This window comes from Hemitrygon akajei, unplaced genomic scaffold (genome assembly GCF_048418815.1).
Source record: "Hemitrygon akajei unplaced genomic scaffold, sHemAka1.3 Scf000072, whole genome shotgun sequence".
NCBI classification, from domain to species: domain Eukaryota; kingdom Metazoa; phylum Chordata; class Chondrichthyes; order Myliobatiformes; family Dasyatidae; genus Hemitrygon; species Hemitrygon akajei.
Window position 1 is genome coordinate 3946148 of NW_027331958.1, and position 14924 is coordinate 3961071.

Below are 14924 nucleotides of genomic sequence, written 5' to 3' on the forward strand. Positions count from 1 at the left end.
GTCAGAAGGCCCTACTCCGTGTTTTATTGCAAAATAGATAAATAAATAAAATAGATTTAAACTTCTGTTGAATGTCAGGAAACAGGAATAATCTTGGAAACTGCAGTGTCGATCGAGCTGCCTGAGAAAGTGGTGGATGCCATTTTGATTTCAATGTTTCAGAGAAGTTTGGATTGGTACATGGATAGGAGAGATGGACGGCTGTGGTCCGGGAGCATGTTGATGGGACAAGGCAGTTTAAATGGTTCAGCATGGACTGGATGGGCCGAAGGGCCTGTTTCTGTGCTGTAGCTTTCTGTGACTCTCTGACCAGTAAGTCTCAAGTCAGTGGTAGGGAAGGCAGTGGAGAGGATTCTTATGGATGGGACTTATGAGCATTGGGAAGACCGTGGGTGAATGAGAGACAGTCACAAATGACACCCTCACAAATCAAAAAACCTCTCAACCTCCACTTTACATTTATAAATGACGTGACCTCCACAGCCGTTTGTGGCAATGAATTCCTCAGATTCACCACCTTCTGTCTGAAGAAATTCCTCCTCATCTCTGTTCTAAAGGGAGGTTCTTGTGTTCTGAGGCTGTGCCCTCTGGTCCCAGACTCCCCCACTATAGGAAACATCCTCTCCATGTCCACTCTATCCAGGTCTTTCAATATTCAATAGGTTTGAATGAGATCCCCAGATGTTTGACAAGGTCCCTCATGGGAGGCTCATTCAGAAGATGAAGGTGCTGCTGCGGGGAGGGTGGGGTGGAGAGGGCAGCAGCTCAGTGCTGACTGAGGCCGGACTGGACCGTGGGTTGTGAACCACTGATTTACAGTGGGTCCTGATTCACATTCCCCGCTGTACTGTGGGACCGGGTACGTTTTACAGTGTTTATAAATCTCATTCCAGGTCTCCATCCCAACGTGGGAGAGGGGGAGGTGACGAGGACCGTCTACTTCACTCGCAGCAAAAACTCACATTACATTCTGCAGATCAACGTGAAGAACTGTTCCGGTTACTTCGTGTATTGGCTAAAACCGACACCGGACCAACATTCTGTGTACTGTACAGGTAGGTCACCGTTCCCCAGTGACACAGCAGTGTGGTAGTTGTGGGGAAATTCTGGGATGTCCTGAGTCACCAACACACACCACGGGCTGAGTTTTCCAGTCGGCTGTCCTGCCCGTGGTCTGTGATCACCTTTCCCGTATCCCCCTTCACACCGGGGTCAGAATGAAACTGCCCAGTCTGACCTGTGACAGAGATCATAGAACACAGAACAGTACAGCACAGCACAGGCCCTTCGGCCCACAATGCTGTGTCAGCTGCCGGGAGAGAGTCTACCCATCCCCTGGAGTGAGGGAGGGTGAGGCTGACAGGAAATGGAGGGAGCAGTGGTGAGAGTGAGGGGAGGGTGGAGTGAAGCTGACAGGAAATGGAGGGAGCAGGGGTGAGAGTGAGGGGAGGGAGGGTGAGGCTGACAGGAAATGGAGGGAGCAGGGGTGAGAGTGAGGGGAGGGTGGAGTGCGGCTGACAGGAAATGGAGGGAGCAGGGGTGAGAGTGAGGGGAGGGTGGAGTGAGGCTGACAGGAAATGGAGGGAGCAGGGGTGAGAGTGAGGGGAGGGAGGGTGAAGCTGACAGGAAATGGAGGGAGTGAGGGGAGAGTGAGGGGAGGGAGAGTGTGGCTGACAGGAAATGGAGGGAGCAGTGGTGAGAGTGAGGGGAGGGTGGAGTGAGGCTGACAGGAAATGGAGGGAGCAGGGGTGAGAGTGAGGAGAGGGAGTGAGGCTGACAGGAAATGGAGTGAGTGGAAGAAAGGGAGGGGCAGAGGGGAGGGGGAGGGGGTAAGAGGGAGAGGCCTGATTTTATCTGCTCCGATCGCCGATACATAAATCTCAAAACGTTGTTTAAATTTTCTCCAGTTCCCCAACAAATGAAGTGTCGGTGCCGGTCGCAGCCCTTCCATTTGTAAAACTGTTAGCAAACACCAAAACAGTGCAAACTCAGTTTTTTCCGATTATCTTCGATTCTCCCGGAGAAAACGGATTATATTTCCAGACCAACTTCTGACACTATGTCATGTTCTTTATATTAATACGTTCCGTGGGTTTCTAATAACGAAACATATTCTGGAAGAATAGAATTTTATTGACAACAGCAGCAAAACCACACGAGTCTCACAGCGCCATGCTTCTCAATGTTTCTCGATCTTTCTCAGATTTCTGCGCATGCTCAGAACTCTCTCCAATCACGGTCTTACACGTCATATCTCCACCACAGGGAGCGCCCGAGGTGTGGGGGAGAAAGGGAGGGGCAGGGGGGAGGGGGAGAGGTAGGGAGAGGGAGAGGATGTGGGAATCAGGGAGGGACCGAGGTGAGGGGGGAGGAACTGCTAGGCTGAGGGAACGGTGAGATAGTGAGCGCTCGAGGGGAGGGGGAGAGGTGGGGAGAGGGAGAGGCAGAGGGGAGGGGGAGACGGGGAGAGAGAAAGAGGGAGACGGGGAGAGGCTGAGGTGATGGGCAGAGGACAGGGGGAGATGGGGAGTGGACGAGGAGAGTGGGAGTGACGTTGAGGCAGAGGGGAGGGGGAGATGGTGAAGGTCTGAGGAGAGGGGGAGATGGTGAGGGTCCGAGGAGAGGGGGAGACGGGGAGATGCAGAGGGGAAGAGGAGATGGGGAGAGATTAGTGAAGGGGACACTCCAACTGGGGGAAGGAAGGAGTGACTGACCGGAGAGTGATTCAGACAGAGAGAGGGACACGTGACAAGATGGGTTTGGCCGACAAGGGTTGGAGGTATTAAACAGGAAATTAGAGGGGATCAGAGACAAGTGAGCCGAGTCTGGGTTTGACCACCACCCCAGCAGGGTCTGCGAGCTCCGGTACAGATTCCCAGTCGGACACAACTCTGGAAATCCGGATATCAGTGACTGGAGAGCCTGATTCGGTTTTGACCACCCCCCCAGCAGGGTCTGCGAGCTCGGGTAACTGTGGTGGGGATCATTGAAGGGAACGATCTTTCTCTCCTTCAGCCCCAAATATTCATCTGGGCTTTGACTGAGAGTAGTGACCGGTCACAGACATTCACCAGGGAGAGTTGCTGAACAGGGACTGGATGGTTTTGGTATCTCTTCAGATCAGAGACCTCCTTTTCAAATTGTTGTCCCAGTGGCTACCCATTTCAATTCAACTCCCCATTCCCATTCCCACATGTCTGTCCAAGGACTCCTGCACTCACCTGATGAGGCCAGAATCTGGATGGAGGGGTAACACCTCACATTCCTTCTGGGTAGCCTCAATCCTGACGACATGAACATTGATTTCTGTAATTTCCGGTAATTTCTACCCCTACCACTTCTCTCGATTTCCATCCCCACTCCGGCTCCCATCTTGGTCCTTCTCTTCTCCTCATCTGTCCATCATCTCCCTCTGTTCCCCCTCCTCCAAACCTCCACCCTTGTCTCTCAAATCCTTCTCCTCACATCCCCCTCTCTCGGCATTCACTCTGTCTGCATCACTCTCTTTTCAGTCTCTCCTTTCCTCCCTCCAGTTGGAGTGTCACTCTCACTGATCTCTCTGCCCAACTCACCTCACACAGTCATCACTCCCTCTTCACTCGCCTCATTCCTCCCACTCCAGCATCCCGCCTCCCTCTCCATCCCTCTCTCCTGTGTGTTTTCACCCATTTCCTTCTGTCCATGTGCTGAATTACTCAAATCCCACTCCGGTCGTTTCTACGTCTCATCAGTCACCGTGTAACTCCTCACAGTCATTCCTCCCTTCCTCTCTGTGACCATCCTCACCTCACACCTCCATCACTCCTCCCCTTTCTCTGTGTCCACCCCTCTCTGCCCTATCGTGTTTGAGCGGTGGACTGACAGGCTGGATTGCGTGTGTCTGTACACTGCCGGGAGACAGTACCATCGACTGTTGGACATTGTCTCTCAGGGTCTTGGACTCTGTATGATTTCCTTTTCAAGTAAAGATGCTTCTTTGCTCGATATTTTGAACTCTGTTACTCAGTGTTTTTGAATGTTTGCTTGCTATTTTGAATGTTTTGTACCTTGTCCCCAGAGGAATGCGGTCTCGTTCGGCTGTATCCATGTATGGTTTGAATGATAATTAAGCTTAATTTGATTTGATTTGTAGAGCTATTGTGATAGGCAAATCACAGTGGGTCCAGGTCCTCGCTCTGGCACGAGTTGATTCTAGTCATGAGTAATTCAGTACGTGGACAGCAGAAAATGGGTGAGAGGGGTGGAGAGGGAGGTGCAATGTGGGAGATGTGAGGAGAGGGATTTGAGAGACAAGGGTAGAGATATTAAAGACCAAAGGAGAGGGGAGTGTCTGTATTTCAGAGGACAGATTTGACCTGGACTTGAGCCTCCTGTTCCTGCCATTGAGTTCCTTCCTGACTGAAGGTAAAACTTGTTTACTACTTTACCCTTCCATTGTATCTTTACTTATTGCAGAACCTCTGTCGGACACAACTCGGGAACGCCAGGGATCGGTGACCGGAGAGCCTGGTCCAGGGTTGACCAGCAGCCCAGCAGGGTCTCTGAGCTCAGGTATTCGTGATGGGGTTTGTGAGGGTCAATGAATAGAACGATCTTTCCCTCCTTTGGTCCTCGATATTCATCTGGACTTTGTCTGAGAGACGTGTCCACTCACAGAAACTTTGGGAGGGAGAGGTGGTGAATGGTGACTAGATGGTTTTCGTTTCTTTTCAAATTAGAGACCTCTTTGTTAAATTCTTGTTCCGTTGGCTACCCAATTTAATTCTACTTACCATTCCCTTCTGATATGACTGTCCACGGCCTCCTCTGACTTGATGAGATCACCCCCAGGTTTGAAGAGCAACACCTCATAGTCTGTCAGGGTCACCACCAACCTGATGACATGAATATCGATTTCTCTTACATCCTGTAAATTCTTCTCCCTCCCACTTCCCTCTTTTTCCACTCCCATTCTAGCTCTCCTCTTAGCCATTCCCCTCTCTTCATCTGCCCATCTCCTCCCTCTGGTCCCCCTCCTCCATCTATTTAATCCATTGTCCACTGTCCTGTCTCGTTGGATTTCACCTGCTTCATCTCTTTACCTCTTCCACATATCATTTCCCAGCTTCTTGCATCATCCTGCTCACGTTCCCAGACATCTTCTCACTGCCTGACTTCACCTATCACCTGCCAGCTTGTACACTCTCCACCTTCTTATTCGGGCTTCTGCCCCCTTCCTTTCCAGTCCTGAAGAAGTAACTTGGCCCAAAACTTGGACTGTTTATTCTCCTCCAGAGATGCTGATGGACTTTCAGCATTATCTGTGTATTGTTCTGGATTCCCTGCATCCGGAGAAACGCTCGTCTGTACAACTGCTTGTCCCTGTTGTGATGTTTAAGGTCTGTCAATCTCCCGTGTCTGTGTTACTTTGTTCCAGACCTGGAGAATTCAACACTGGAACAGTCTACAGGATTGTCTACTGGAGAGCACACACAGGAACTGTCCTCTATCCCAGCAGGAGACACATCCTCAGGTACCAAGTCTCATGCCCATCTGCGTTCATTCAGTCTCTGTCACTCTGTGGGGCTGAACCTCCCGTGGACCAGTTCACCTACTGGATGTACAGTGCATTGTGGGTAGGAGTGTGAATGATGGAGTCAGTGGTTCCTCTCTCCTGTCTGTTGGGTTGCGTTTGGTGAGTCGTGAGGGATGAAGCTCTGTTGGGGGTTGGAGAGAGTGGGGTGGGAGGAATGTGTGGAGAGGTGTGGAGTGACTGAGTGGTACTGGAGGGAGGGGAGGAGTGATGGAGGTGAGAGGGGAGGATGGTCACAGAGAGGAAGGAAGGAATGACTGTGAGGAGTTACACGGTGACTGATGAGGCATAGAAACGACTGCCGTGGGAATGGAGTAATTCACTACGTGGACAGAAGGAAATGGGTGAAAACACACAGGAGAGAGGGATGGAGAGAGGTGGGATGCTGGAGTGGGAGGAATGAGGTGAGTGAAGAGAGAGTGATGACTGTGTGAGGAAAGTTGGGCAGAGAGATCAGTGAGAGTGACACTCCAACTGGAGGGAGGGATGGAGAGACTGAAAAGAGAGTGATGCAGACAGAGTGAATGCCGAGAGGGAGATGTGAGGAGAGGGATTTGAGAGTGAAGATTAGAGGTATTACAGAGCAAAGGATAGGGGAGTGTGTGTATTTCAGTGGACAGATTTGGACGCTGGTGATGGGTGGGGAATAAATTTTGCTTACTGTAAGAGACATCGATATTCATACGAATAGGTAGAAGGCTACCCATATAAGGTGTCACTCCTCCACATTGAGGGTGGCCTCATGTTTACCCAAGATACACCTCCACACCTCTGCAACATCTCTTCACAGGTTGTGGCTTTCCATTCCAAGACATCAGAGATGTCCTCCTCATTTAAAGAACAGAGTTTCCCCTCCCTCACCCACAACTCCTCCATTTCACGTACATCTGCACTCACTCTATCTTCCCACCATCATAATAGTGATCGAGTCCTTCTTGTCCTCATCTACCACCCATCAGCCTCCCTCTCCAACAAATTATGCTCTGAAACTTCAGCCATATCCAAAGAGATCAGACCACGAAACATATCTTTACCTTTCCTCCCCACCACCCCTCTGCTTTTCACAGTGGTCGCTTCTTCAACAATTGCCTTGTCCATTCATCCCTTCCCACTAATCTCCCTCCCAGAACTTACCCCTGCAGGTGGCCTAAGTGCTACCCCTGCCCCGACACCTCCTCCCTCTTCTCCATTCAGGGCCCCAAACAGGTGAGGCAAACCACCTGGCTTCACCTATCACCTTCCAGCCAACCTCTCTCCCCTACCCCCACCTTTTAATTCAGGCATCTTCCCCCTTCCCTCTCAGTCCTGAAGAAGTGTCTTGGTCTGAATCATTGAGAGTTTACCCTTTTCCACAGATGTTGCCTGACCTGCTAAATTCCTCCAGCATTTTGTGTGTGTTGCTTTGGATGTCTGGCATCTGCCGATTTTCTCGTGTTTGTTACAGTAATAAACAAGTGCATCGATAATAAATTTAATCTGAACTTTAATCTTTGATGCATCTCCTTTTGAAAATGTCCTCGATGATGGGGAAGATAGAGCCCATGATGGAGCTGGCTGAGTTTACAACCCTCAGCAGCTTTTTCCGATCCTGTGCAGTGGCCCCTCCACACCAGACAGTGATACAACCCGTCAGAATCCTCTCCACGGTACATCTGTAGAAATTTGCTGGAGTCTTTGGTAACAAGGCAAATCTCCTCAATCTCCTAATGAGATATAGCTTCTGGTGTGCCTTCTTCATGATTGTGTCACTGTGTGTTGCTCAGAATAAATCTTCAGTAATGTTGATGGAATCTCTCCACCCACCACCTCCCAACCCATTCCAGATTATTTACATCCACTGACCGATTTACATTTATGAAATGTTACTTTGTATCTGTCATAATGAAACATCCTTTGTTCCCTCACGAAAAATTAACCTGTGAGATGTTTCTGTTAGAATTGTAATGGTTGGAACACCAATAGACAATTATTCAGAAGATATGGTGTAGTAACGTGTAAATCAGTCCAGCAGCCCCATGACAGTGATTGATGGTGTCTGGGGAGTGTTGTACAATCGATGGTCAAGATGGTGTCTGGGGAGTGTTGTACAATTGCTGGTCAAGATGGTGTCTGGGGAGTGTTGTACAATAGATGGTCAAGATGGTGTCTGGGGAGTGTTGTACAATAGATGGTCAAGATGGTGTCTGGGGAGTGTTGTACAATAGATGGTCAAGATGGTGTCTGGGGAGTGTTGTACAATAGATGGTCAAGATTGTGTCTGGGGAGTGTTGTACAATAGATGGTCAAGATGGTGTATGGGGAGTGTTGTACAATCGATGGTCAAGATGGTGTCTAGGGAGTGTTGTACAATCGATGGTCAAGATGGTGTCTGGGTGTGTTGTACAATAGATGGTCAAGATGGTGTCTGGGGAGTGTTGTACAATAGATGGTCAAGATGGTGTCTGGGGAGTGTTGTACAACAGATGGTCAAGATGGTGTCCGGGGAGTGTTGTACAATCGATGGTCAAGATGGTGTCTGGGGAGTGTTGTACAATCGATGGTCAAGATGTTGTCTTGGGTGTGTTGTACAATAGATGGTCAAGATGGTGTCTGGGGAGTGTTGTACAATCGATGATCAAGATGGTGTCTGTTGAGTGTTGTACAATCGATGGTCAAGGTGATGTCTGAACAGTGTTGTACAATCGATGGTCAAGATGGTGTCTGGGGTGTGTTGTACAATAGATGGTCAAGATGGTGTCTGGGGAGTGTTCTACAATAGATGGCCAAGATGGTGTATGGGGAGTGTTGTACAATCGATGGTTAAGATGGTGTCTAGTGAGTGTTGTACAATCGATGGTCAAGATGGTGTCTGGGTGTGTTGTACAATAGATGGTCAAGATGGTGTCTGGGGAGTGTTGTACAATAGATGGTCAAGATGGTGTCTGTGGAGTGTTGTACAATAGATGGTCAAGATGGTGTCCGGGGTGTGTTGTACAATAGATGGTCAAGATGGTGTCTAGGGAATGTTGTACAACAGATGGTCAAGATGGTGTCTGGGGAGTGTTGTACAATAGATGGTCAAGATGGTGTCTGGGGAGTGTTGTACAATCGATGGTCAAGATGGTGTCTGGGTGTGTTGTACAATAGATGGTCAAGATGGTGTCTGGGGAGTGTTGTACAATTGATTGTCAAGATGGTGTCTGGGGAGTGTTGTACAATAGATGGTCAAGATGGTGTCTGGGGAGTGTTGTACAATAGATGGCCAAGATGATGTCTGGGGATTGTTGTACAATCGATGGTCAAGATAGTGTCTGGGGTGTGTTGTACAATAGATGGTCAAGATGGTGTCTGGGGAGTGTTGTACAATCGGTGGTCAAGATGGTGCCTGGCTGAGCTCTCCATCAAGATCATGCCTCAGATTTAGTTGTTTTTATCAGTTTGTAGAGATGGTATTGGGGCAGAGTGGGAAGTTAGTCATCAGGTTAGAGTTTAGGGAGAGGGATGTGGAGGAGTCCAGGGCTTTTGAAGATGTCCTCGATGGTGGGGAAGCCAGTGACCATGATGGAGCTGGTTGAGTTTACAAACCTCAGTAGCTTTTTTCAATCTTGTGCTTTGGTATCTCCATATCAGACAGTGATGCAACCAGTTACAATGTTCTCCACAGTACATCTATAGAAATCTGCTGTATCTTCAGTTATAATTTTTTATTATAAACTGATTATTATTAGATCATTAAAACACATTATTAGAATATTAGAATTACTATGGCAAGAAGTACAGACAGACATTGTTTACCCTTCTTGCTGCCTCAGTAAAGCAGCCAGCGTAATCAAATACCCCACCCCGGACATTCTCTCATCTCCCCCTCCCATCGGGCAGTAGATACAGAAGTCTGAAAGCACCTACCACCAGACTCAAGGACAGCTTCTACCCCCACTGTCATCAGACTCTTGAACAGACATCTTGTACGATAAGAGGATCTGTCCTGGGACCAGTATGTAAGTGTCATTACAAAGAAGGCATGGCAGCTCCTCTACTTTCTGAGAAGTTTGCACAGATTCAGTCTGTCACCTAAAGCTTTGACCAACTTCTATAGATGTGTGGTGGAGAATATTTCTGACTGGTTGCACCATGGCCTGGTATGGAAACACCAATGCCCAAGATCAGAACAGTAGTGGATGCAGCCCAGTCCATCACAGGAAAAGCCCTCCCCACCATTAAACACATCTACAAGCAGCATCCATCATCAAGGACCCCACCATCCAGTCCATGCTGTCTCTCACTGCTGCCATCGGGAAGGAGGTACAGGAGCCTTCGCTCCCACACTACCCTTCAAACCATCAGGCTCCTGAACCAGTGTGGATAATGTCAATATTTATCTCAGTGTTTCTTAAATACCCCTAATATATCTGAATCTACCACCACCCCTGGCAGGACGTCCATGCGCCCATGACTCTCTGTGTGTAAAAAATATAAAGAAAAAAACTTTAGCTTTGAAAATTATGGCCCCTGGTATTAGCAACATCCATCCTGGGAAATAAATAGCTGGCTGTCCATTCGATCCATTCCTCTTCCCATCCTTTACACCTTTATCAAGTCCCCTCTCATCCTCCTTCACTCCAGTGATAAAAGCCTGAGCACACTCTCGAAAGCTTCCACATCCTTCCCATAATGAGGTGAGCAGAACCACCCAACGCAGTCTGCCCTGACACACATGGGGAGCAGGGAAATATTGTAAAGGCCACGGTGGGGAGGAAGGGAATGGGGAAGAGTGAAGGCAAGTGGAGGCGTAGGAGGGGAAAGACTGGGGTGGAGGGAAGACCATGGGGAGAGGAAGGAGAGTGGGGAGGGGGAAGGGAAAGTGGAGGGAGACCGGAGGTGGGGGATGGGATTAAGGTCTGGTGTGTGGGATGAAGCGAGGTGATTAGAGGTGTGGGGGGGAAGTCATTCCCTTCTTACCCCTCCCTTCTTTTCAATGTCCCCTCCTCTCTTCCCTTTACGATCTTCACGTGCTCATTATGTGTGACAGGGTGACAGGTCACCTCATTGTAGGAAGGATGTGGAAGCTTCAGAGAGAGTGCAGAATAGATTTACCAGGACAATATCTGGATTAGAGAGCAGGTCTTGTGAAGAGAGGTCGAGTGAGTGCGGGCTTTTTCTTTCGAGTTAAGGAGGATGAGAGGTGATTGATGGAGGTGGACAAGATGGTAAGAGGGATAGATCAAGTGGACAGCTAGACATTTCCCCAGGGAGGAAGTGGCTAATACCAGGGGGTGTAATTTTAAAATGACTGGAGGAAAGTATAGGGTGGATGTCAGAAATTGTTCTTTACACAGAGAGTGGTGGGTGTGTGAAACACCCTGCAAGTGGAGGTGGTACAGACAGAACCCCGAATGTATCTGTCTATACCACCACCCTTTGCAGCGTGTTCCACACACCCACCCCCTCCATGTAAAGATTTTTACCTCTGACATCCACCCTATACTTTCCTACAGTCACTTTAATATTACACCCCCTGGTATTAGTCACTTCTTTCCTGGGATAAAGTTTGGCTGTCTGCTCGATCTATGCCTTGTACCATCTTGTACACCTCCATCACGTCACCTTTCATCCTCCTTCACTCCAAAGGGAAAAGTCCTCACTCACTCAACCTCTCCTGACAAGACCTGCTCTCTAATCCAGACATCGTCCTGGTAAATCTATTCTGCACTCTCTCTAAAGCTTCCACATCCTTACTACAATGAGGTGACTTGAGTCCCTGTATCCCCCCCCCCCCCCCCGGCTGAACATCGCAAGGGAGGGGGGTGGACATTGAGGAGAATGGAGGGGTGAGAGGAGAATGACGGGGGTGGAGGGAAGTGGGAAAGTGGAGAGGAGGGAGAGTGATGGGTAGAGAAAGGGGAGTGAGGAGGAGGGAGGAAAATGAGGACAATAGAGGGGGATTGTAGGTAGGGATGGGAGAGAGGTCTGGGATACAAGATGGAGACTGGAGGGAGGAGGGGTGCTGAGAGGGAGCTGTAGACAGTTGTGGGGGTTGTGGGGGGAGAAACAATGGATGCAGGATGGTCCACAGCTCAGGAATTGGTGGTGGGGATCATCTAAGGGAACACTGATCCCCATGGTCAGTCCCAGAATTTCATCCCGACCCGTAGTGATGAAGGAGGAGACAGGCGTTCGGACATTCCGGAGGTCTGATCAGCGTAGGGAGCAGAGCACTGCAAATTAAATAAAAGTACAGAAGGGGCAAACGGGGCGGCCATTGTTGGGAAGTAGGTCAGCGATGAGAGTAGGAGTTGTCAGGCTTTGATAAGAAGAGGCTGAGGCCAAAGAAACAGGTTAACCGGTCTGGTCTTTGTTACCCATCGTACAGTGCAGGCAGGGTGGCAGATATGATAGTGAAATAGAAAGATAGAAATATAGAAAACCTGCAGCACAATACAGGCCCTTTGCCTACAAAGCTGTGCCGAACATGTCCTTACCTTAGAACTACCTAGGATTACCCATAGCCTCTATTTTTCTAAGCTCAATGTACCTATCCAGGAGCCTCTTAAAATACCCTATCGTATCCGCCTCCACCACCGTTGCCGGCAGCCCATTCCACGCATTCACCACTCTCTGCATAAAAAACTTACCCCTGACATCTCCTTTGTACCTACTTCCGAGTACCTTAAAACTATGCCCTCTCGTGCTAGTCATTTCAGCCCTAGGAAAAAGCCTCTGACTATCCACATGATCAATGCCTCTCATCATCTTATGCACCTTTATCAGGTCACCTCTCATCCTCCGTCACTCCAAGGAGAAAAGTCCGAGTTCACTCAACCTATTCTCATAAGGCCTGCTCCCCAATCCAGGCAACATCTTTGTAAATCTCCTCTGCACCCTTTCTATGACTTTCACATCCTTCCTGTAGTGAGGTGACCAGAATTGAGCACAGTACTCTAAATGGGGTCTGAGCAGGGTCCTATATAGCTGCAACATTACCTCTCGGCTTGTAAATTCAATTCCACGATTGATGAAGCCAATACCCCATATGCCTTCTTAACCACAGAGTCAAACTGCGCAGCTGATTTGAGCATCCTGTAGACTCGGACGCCAAGATCCCTCTAATCCTCCACACTGCCAAGAGTCTTACCATTAATACCATATTCTGCCATCATATTTCACCTACCGAAATGAACAACTTCACACTTATCTGGGTTGAACTCTATCTGCCACTTCTCAGCCCAGTTTGGCATCATATCCCGCTGTAACCTCTGACAGTCCTCCACCCTATCCACAACACCTCCACCCTTTGTGGCATCAGCAAATTTACTAACCCATCCCTCCACTTCCCCATCCAGGACATTTATAAAAATCACAAAGAGTAAGGGTCTCAGAACAGATCCCTGAGGCACATCACTGGTCACCGACCTCAATGCAGAATGTGACCCGTCTACAACCACTCTTTGCCTTCTGTTAGCAAAGTAGTTCTGGATCCACAAAGCAATGTCCACTTGGATCCCATGCCTCCTTACGTTCTCAGTAAGCCTTGCATGGGGTACCTTATCAAATGCCTTGCTAAAATCCATATACTCTACATCTACAGCTCTACCTTCATCAATGTGTTTAGTCACATCTTCATAAAGTTCAATCAGCTCGTAAGGCACCACCTGCCTTTGACAAAGCCATGCTGACTATTCATAATCATATAATGCCTCTCCAAATGTTCATAAATCCTGCCTCTCAGGATCTTCTCTATCAAATAACCAACCACTGAAGTAAGACTCACTGTTCTATAATTTCCTGGGCTATTGCTACTCCCTTTCTTGAATAAGGGAGCAACATTCGCAACCCTCCCATCTTCTGGAACCTCTCCTGTCCTCACTGATGATGCAAAGATCATTGCCAGAGGCTCAGCAATCTCCTCCCTTGTTTCCCACAGTAGCCTCGGGTACATCCCGTCTGGTCCCAGTGACTTAACCAGCTTAATGCTTTCCAAAGCCTTCAGCACATCCTCATCCTTAATATCTACATGCTCAAGCTTTTAAGTCCACTGCAAATCATCCCTACAGTCACCAAGATCCTCTTCCATAGTGAATACTGCAGCTAAGTATTCATTAATACCCTGCCATCTCCTCCGGTTCCATATACACTTTGCCACTGTCACACTTGATTTGTCCTATTCTCTCATGTCTTATCCTCTTGGTCTTCACATACTTGTAGAATGCCTTGGGGTTTTCCTTATTCCTATTGGCCAAGACCTTCTCATGGTCCCTTCTGGCTCTCCTAATTTCATTCTTAAACTCCTCCCTGCTAGCCTTATGATCTTCTAGATCTCTATCATTGCCTAGTTTTTTGAACGCTTCATTAGCTCTTCTTTTTGACTAGATTTACATCAGCCTTTGTACACCATGGTTCCTGTACCCTACCATCCTTTCCCAGTCTCATTGGAATGTACCTCTGCAGAACTCCACGCAAATATCCCCTGAATGTTTGCCACATTTCTGCTGTATATTTCCCTGAGAACATCTGTTCCCAATTTATGCTTCCAAGTCCTTCCGGATAGCCTCATATTTCCCTGTACTCCAATTAAACACTTTCCTAACTTGTTTGTTCTTATCCCTCTCCAGTGCTATGGTAAAGGAGATAGAATTGTGATAACTATCTCCAAAATGCTTCCCCACTGAGAGACCTGACACCTGATCAAGTTCATTTCCCAATACCAGATCAAGTACTCTTGTAGGCTTATCTACATATTGTGTCAAGAAACCTGCCTGAAGAGATAACAAACTCTATCCCATCTAAACCACTCACTCCAGGGAGATGCCAATCAATATTTAGGAAATTGAAATCTCCCACCACAACAACCTGTCTCTGTATCTGCTCCTCGATGTTCCTTTTACTATTGGATGGTCTATAAAAAGCACCCAGTAGAGCTATTGACTCCTTCCTGTTTCTAACTTCCACCCACAGAGACTCCATAGACAATCCCTCCATGACTTCCTCCCTTTCTGCAGCCGTGACACTATCTCTGATCAACAGTGCCACGCTCCCACCTCTTTTTCTTCCCTCCCTGTCCTTTCGGAAACATCTAAAGCCTGGCACTTGAAGTAGCCATTCCTACCCCTGCACCATCCAAGTCTCTGTAATGGACACAATATCATAGCTCCAAGTACTGATCCACGCTCTAAGCTCATCCACTTTATTCATAATACTCCTCGCATTAAAATAGACACATCTCAAACCATCGGTCTGAGTGCATCCTTCTCTATCACCTGCCTATCCTCCCTTTCGCACTGTATCCAAACTTTCTCTATTTGTGACCCAACCTCCCTTTCCTCTGTCACTTCAGTTTGGTTCCCATACCCCGGCAATTCTATTTTATCTCTCCCCC